The sequence below is a fragment of the Ascaphus truei genome, unplaced genomic scaffold, assembly GCF_040206685.1.
Source record: "Ascaphus truei isolate aAscTru1 unplaced genomic scaffold, aAscTru1.hap1 HAP1_SCAFFOLD_625, whole genome shotgun sequence".
In the NCBI taxonomy this organism is placed as follows: domain Eukaryota; kingdom Metazoa; phylum Chordata; class Amphibia; order Anura; family Ascaphidae; genus Ascaphus; species Ascaphus truei.
In genome coordinates, this window is record NW_027456958.1 from 30,223 (window position 1) to 37,163 (window position 6,941).

Sequence of the window (6,941 nt, forward strand, 5' to 3'; positions counted from 1 at the left end):
GTGAGGAAGGAGTCACAGCAGACACTGAGAGAGTGAGCCTAGCCTGAGGTAGTGCAACACTGGGTCACACCTAGATAAGGTACACATGTGGTGGTGCATCTGAAGCTAATCTTTATTGTACCGGTGTGGTGGCTGCCCCGCAGAGTGGAGCCCCATGTATGATAACTGTTATAAGAGAGTGGAGGATCCGCGTGGGGCGGAGAACATGAAATGGCGGACAGAGGCTGATGGGGAGGGCACCCGTGGCGTGCAACCCACTGAAGAGCAGACTGTCGCCGAGTTATCATTGACCAATCTGCTCTGGAGCGGAGCGAAGGCCGTGGCTGCCCCGTTTTTATCCTGTCTGGGACAGCGAGGGGCCACCCTTGAAGAGTGTGAAGAAATTGTAATAATTGGGGGAGAACCCCGTGAGGAAAGCAAACAAATGGACTTTTTGGGCGTAAAAGTCAATCAAAATGGCGGTTCCCGCTTGCTAGGGAAACCGCATGGGCCAGTCGCAGAAAAAATGGCTGATGCAGGACTTGCAAAGAGCTGGCCGGGAATGGCGCGAACAGCAGAGCCCCGCCCTGATGGGGGGCATGGCGCGAAAGCTATGGCTGCGCCGGGATGGACAGTGACTAACTCAGCCCCTGTGCTGAGTCAACCGCTTAGTCTATGGGACCCTCCCCTGATTTCTACCAGGGGGAGTGACTTTCTACTATGGCCTGTGGGAATGCACCCACTGGGCCCAGGGACTGATATCCAGACGGCGCCACTACAAAAAGTAGTTCCGGCCGTGGAGGAGCCGTGCAAAAAGGATGGTTATCTTGCACAGAGGGCGGCTGCCAGGAGAAGGCGGGAACTAGCCGCGGGAAAAGACCCCCACCCTTGTGGGGAAATTGGCGCGAAAACGCTAACCGCGCCCACCAGGACTGAGAGAGGTGCGGCCTTAATTAAGGGGCATGATATTCCCCTGTGGGACCCGCCCATTATTGCAACCCCTGGGGGCGGGTTCCAGCTCTGTCAGAGAAGGGAGGAGCCGAAGCAGGGAGTGGAGGATCCAGCAACTTCCATCAGTCAGTTGCGAGGAACCACTGAGAAGGAGAGACCTGTACAGGAAGTGGCTCCTGTACAAAGAATGGCCTGCTCCTCCACTGTGGGCACGATGGTCTCTACACAGCCCTACTCAGTGCCCGGCGGGGTGCTAGTAGTGAGGGTGGCCAACACCGAGACGGTGGTCGGGCTCTGCCTACAATGCGGGCTGCCCGGAGGAACGGTCAACACGGCGGCACGTTGCCCTCATTGCGGGACTTTGTACCTGTGGCCTATGCCCACATTTATTCCTATACAGCCTGCTGACCCCCCGGTGGACGTGACAAGGCGCTCCGTCGAGTCCCCGGGCGCGCTATGGATCAACCGCGCGAGTCCCGGAGACAAGGGACTGGAGCCGGTCAAGTCGGCTGGGTCAGTAGCGATCGAGGTGGCTGAATCAACCCCCGCGTTCGGGGAAAAGAGACTGTCACCCCGCTCGGAGACCCCTAAGTCAGGGAAGGGGGATTACTCAGACGAGGACCTCCGTGAGCTGGCGGTGGTAAAAACGGAGCTGAAAAGGCAGACTGGGAGAACGACACCCCGTGGGGTGAGTGGCAGGACGTCCCCCGCAGATCGGCGACCCGACCGACGGAGTCCCGCCATCCCAGGACCTGGCGGAGACGGGAGAGAGACGCCTACACCCCTGCGGACGGGTAAGCCAAGCAGCTCTATTACTTACCTGGTTACAGCGGACGGCGAAGCGCTGGAGGGGCCGCGCCAGGCCCAAAGCGCACGTGGAGGGACGGCATCACTTCCGGCAACGACGGCGGAGCAACCGGATGTCGTCATAGAGGAAGAGATCCCGCATGGGGGTCCCACGCAAGATGGTGACGTTTCCGGTTCCGGGGAGGACGTCACTTCCGGTGGCGACGGCGGAACCCATGAAGAAAAAGCAGCGACGCTTCGGCGATCGGGGGAAGGTCCCCGATCACTTACAAGGCCCAGAAATTGGAGAGACGATCTCAGGACTGAGGAGGGTGAGACATCATCCTTGGACCAGTCTACGGACAGCCAGGAGCGGGTCGTAACCCCGTGGGGTCCCGTTCCGTGCCCCTATGCCCAAACCCCCGCCATAGTTAACACCCCTACCCCCATCACACGGTCACCGGGTTCACCGCCTAGCCTGGAGTACGTGGACAATTCACAAGGGAGAGAGGGAAGACGGACTGGGGAAAGGCAGCGCAGTGGCGCTACGGAGGGCGATTCAAGGGGAGGGGGAGAATTGAGAGTGGCAACTACAGCACCCCAACCCGTAGTAAAGGCCTCGGGGTCGTTTAGGTGGTCCGTACCGCGATCTGAGAGGTCATCAGAGGTATTTTCCATGGACGATGATAGGGACTCAGGAGGGTCAAACAGATTTCGGGAGAACCGGTGGTGGGCCCCATTATTTGAAGGGTACTCGGCCTGGATGGACCGCACTCGGTTCCTCATCCGGCGAGAGGATGTAGTGGACTATTGGTGGGCGGTGGGAGAGTTTACCCCAGAACAGAGGGACAGAGAGCTGCAGGAGCGATGGCTGCAGATTGAGAATAGGGAAATAGAGCCTATGGGTCCCAGTATTTTGTCAGACCCCGTGGACCCTGACGAACCCCTATCATGGGTGCTGCCTGGAAGGGGAGGTAAGGCTGACCTGACTAGAATTAGTAGGGCCGAGAGAACCATAATGGCTCGGTATAAATCTTCCCACGGGTTGGAGTACCCGTATGTCCCTGAGCCTCTCATGGATGAGATAGAGGACAACCGGGATAGGTGGCTTAGGGAGGCCATAGAAATGCACCTAGTGGGGAGAGGGAGTTCCGTGATAGGAAAGAAGGCCGAGGAACGGATAGAACATTTAATCCGCATATGGGCCATTGGGAGAAATATCTATAAACACAGATTAACATATAGACCAGAGAGGGGATTACCCAGGCATTTCTCAGTAACAGTTCTGGATATGGGGGGTAGAGAAGTAAAGAAACCGGACCCCTATCACTATTTTTAGGTGGTACTGTGCATCACGCGGGTCTGTGGCTGCTGGTCGGGGCGGGCTTGGCGGATGACTGTATTCATGTGTACTGCATTATGAGGAAATTTGTGTGATGTTAATTATGTTTTCGTTACAGTGCTTCCTGGAAAGAGGTATACAAATTTAGGTCCCAGCGAGGACGATGGGATTCACCATGGGGAGAATGTAGCGGTCATTTAAAATGCCTACAGTCATCTCTCCTGCTAGCAGTAAGGCCTGGTAAGTGTGGGCATGCCAGCAGTAATCATGGAAGTTTTCCCTCACACCCTGGTGGGGTGCCCTGTGTATGGATGGGACTGGTCACATGCTCTGACTCCATGGTTAGTGATGTCAGAGGTGTGTCAGCCTCAGAAGTTACATAAGGCACAGCACTGTGTCAAAGAGTTAGTTCTGTCAGAGTTCAAGGCGAGTACAGTTGCTGGAAAGTTCTTGCAAGGTTCAGAAAGGAGTTCAAGTTCTGCAGAGTGTTAGTTATGTTCTAGTAACTCCATGGGAGACTGTGTCCAGGGACCTGGCACAGGGCAGTGATAGCCGCGGGAATAGTGAATCCCTCATCTAGGTGACATACCTATCAAAGGGGAGCACGGGCGAGATGATCGGCTAAATACACCCATTGTGGAGGGCAGCTATGCCCACCGTGACAATAAAGATGGAGCTGATCAGAGAAACCCCTGTGTGTGAGAGTCCAATGATTACACAGGAGGTTGCACCACCAAGGAGTTCCTCACCAGGATCATCCCCATGCGGACGCAGGGACCCTGATGAGGTGGAGGCGCTGCACTGGAACTAGGTGAGACTCAGCACACTACCTCAGCTGCCTGTCTGACGGGTCCTCCCCACACACCATCATGCGGGAGACTCAGGAGTCCTGTAGCCAACAGGTGCACCATCAGGCATATCTACACTGTAATGGGGGCCGGTTAGACCACAGGGGCCAATGTGAGATTGGGTGGGTCAGACCGGGCCAGAAACACCGTTACACTTATTTATTGATATATATCACTGCATATGAAATATTAAAATTGCCAATGTAAATACACACTTAAAAAATCTAATACATTTAAACATAAGCTGAACTATATCAAGAGGGTTTTTTTCCAGATACAATATTAGCATTTAAGCTGACTATTTAATTATGCATTAATTGTTGCTGTGTTTTTGCATCTATTTTCCAATGCTTGTCAAACTATTTCACAATTTAGGCAGATCTGGATGAGGCTGTATTTCCATTGTTTCAATATGTTTTTTTGTATTATTATTATTAATTAAATTATCTTCTCATACTGGTCATTCTTTTTTAAACTATAGATTTCTTATTTATCCTGAATAAATCAGTTAGTTAATTGTAACTACAAATTGAAGAGATATTTTCCCCAAAGCTGCACTCAATATCCCATTCTTAATAAGCCTACACTTTTAATACTTGTTACACTATTACTATGAACAAACATTACACATGAACCTACCACTCTTTACTTTAAGTGGTGAAGAGAAAAACAGTTTTTTTTTTCAATAGTACACCTCTAATTAATATATTATCTATAACGTATCCAATGCTGTTTTTGTTCTTTTATTATTTATAGATGTAGCGGTCATGTAAAATGGCTACAGTCATCTCTCCTGCTGACAGTAAGGCCTGGTAAGTCGTGGGCATGCCAGCAGTAATTATGGAGGTTTGCCCTCACACCCTGGTGGGGTGCCCTGTGTATGGATGGGAGTAGTCACATGCTCTGACTCCATGGTTAGTGATGTCAGAGGTGTGTCAGCTTCCAGTGTGTACATAAGGCACAGCACTGTGTCTAAGAGTTAGTTCTGCTAAGTGGAGGAGGAGTTCTGGCAGGAGTTCAAGTTCTAGTACTAGCCTGAGTTACTGAGAGTTCTGGTTATGTTATAGTAACTGAAGAGGAGACTGTGTCCAGGGACCTGGCACAGGGCAGAGATCCCTGCGGGGATAGGAAATCCCTATCTAAGGAGAGATACACCTTTTAAAGGGAGGCACTGACTGGACATGAGTGGCTAGATATCTACTGCGAGGGGCAGCTAGCCCACTCAGACAATAAAGATGTTCTCAATCACAAACCCTCTCGTGTACATGTGTGGAGTGAATGTACAGAGAGGAGCACCACGAAGGAGTTCCTCAACAGGATCATCCCCATGCGGACGCAGGGACCCTGATGAGGTGGAGGCGCTGCACTGGAACTAGGTGAGACTCAGCACACTACCTCAGCTGCCTGTCTGGACGGGTCCTCCCCACACACCATCATGCGGGAGACTCAGGAGTCCTGTTGCCAACAGGTGCACCACCAGACACTACCACACTGTAATGGGGGCTGGTTAGACCACAGGGGCCAATGTGAGATTGGGTGGGTCAGGCCGGTTCAGAAATACCGTTACATAGATAAAATGCATTACATATGTATTGGAATCAATACATTAAATACTGTAATTTCTTGGAGACCATAGTCTTTTCCCCACAGAAATAAGTAAAATAAAATTAATACATTGTTTGTGACAACCTCAGTGAATGAAATCTAACATATAATAATAATAATAATAATAATAATAATAATAATAAGTGCCTAAACCAACATGGAGATTACTTTTACCTAAACAGGTGCTCAAGCGACCAAGTTAATTACACTAGTGTGATCGTTTTCTATGCAAATAACTACTTAGTGCTCAAATGTGTCACAATCTCCACTAACCAATCCTACTAAGTAACTATCTCCTATACAATTGGTATCATTAGATACTCTTACAAACTAGTGTAACGGTGATATATGTTGCAACCAATCTACAATAATAATCTCAAGGGGAAGGTATCTCTCTAAATTGAAAACATTCAGGGGCTTATGCAGAGAGGAACGTTATTTCATGTGAAAACGTCAGGAAAATAGCCACAGAATTGGAGCAAGTTATGGTCGTATGCTGAAAGCTGCGTTACCTCATTTTTCTGATGAGATTCAAAATTGCCAAGTTTTTCTGGCTAGTTTGAACTCGCTATAATATAGGGCAGAATGGCGAGTTGCAGTGCATCTATGCTACCTGCTTACCACCCTATTTTAACATGGCGAATTTACCAATCTCGCCACGTGTTTGGCAATTTTTAAAGTAAAGAAACCTGCTGTGGCGAATTTTATGAATCTCTCCATGTTCTCTGCAGGACAAGCTTCTCTGGTACGTATTTTCGCCAAAATATGGCTCTATTTCCCTTCTCTATCCTCTCTGCATAAGCCCCTCAGTGTTTGATTCAATGTATCAATATGCAAACCTTTCTACTCTCCTCTGTAGAGGGATCTTGTATATCGTATATTGTCTGTAACCTGGCATATCACCATTATCTCGTGTTATACCATGTTTCCACTGCAGCTATGGATTCTGGGAAATAAAAACACATATAAGCATACAGTGTCAACTTTAACTTAATATCCATTTTAACATGATCTCCTATAAGCATAGTTCTGCCTTATTATACAGATTTTTTTTGCAGCTTGCTATATATCTTATAACTTCCATAATGTTTAAAATACAGCTTATATTTCTAAAACATATGTTAGTATGTCTTTGAATATCTGTAATCTAAACAGCTGTTAGATTGTTTTGTGAAATATAAATGAAGGGAGAGAATGAAAAGCCTGAAAAGCTCCAGCCTCATTGTATTGTATGTCTTTATTTGTATAGCACCATTAATGTACATAGCAATTCACATTAGTAATACACGTGGTAATCATATAAATAGCAAATAATATATAAATAACAGGCCAAGGGAATAAGTGCTTCAGACAAATGTAACATTTAGGAAGAGGAGTCCCTGCTCCGAGGAGCTTACAATCTAATTTTCGAGTGTCTCTGGCACAGTCTC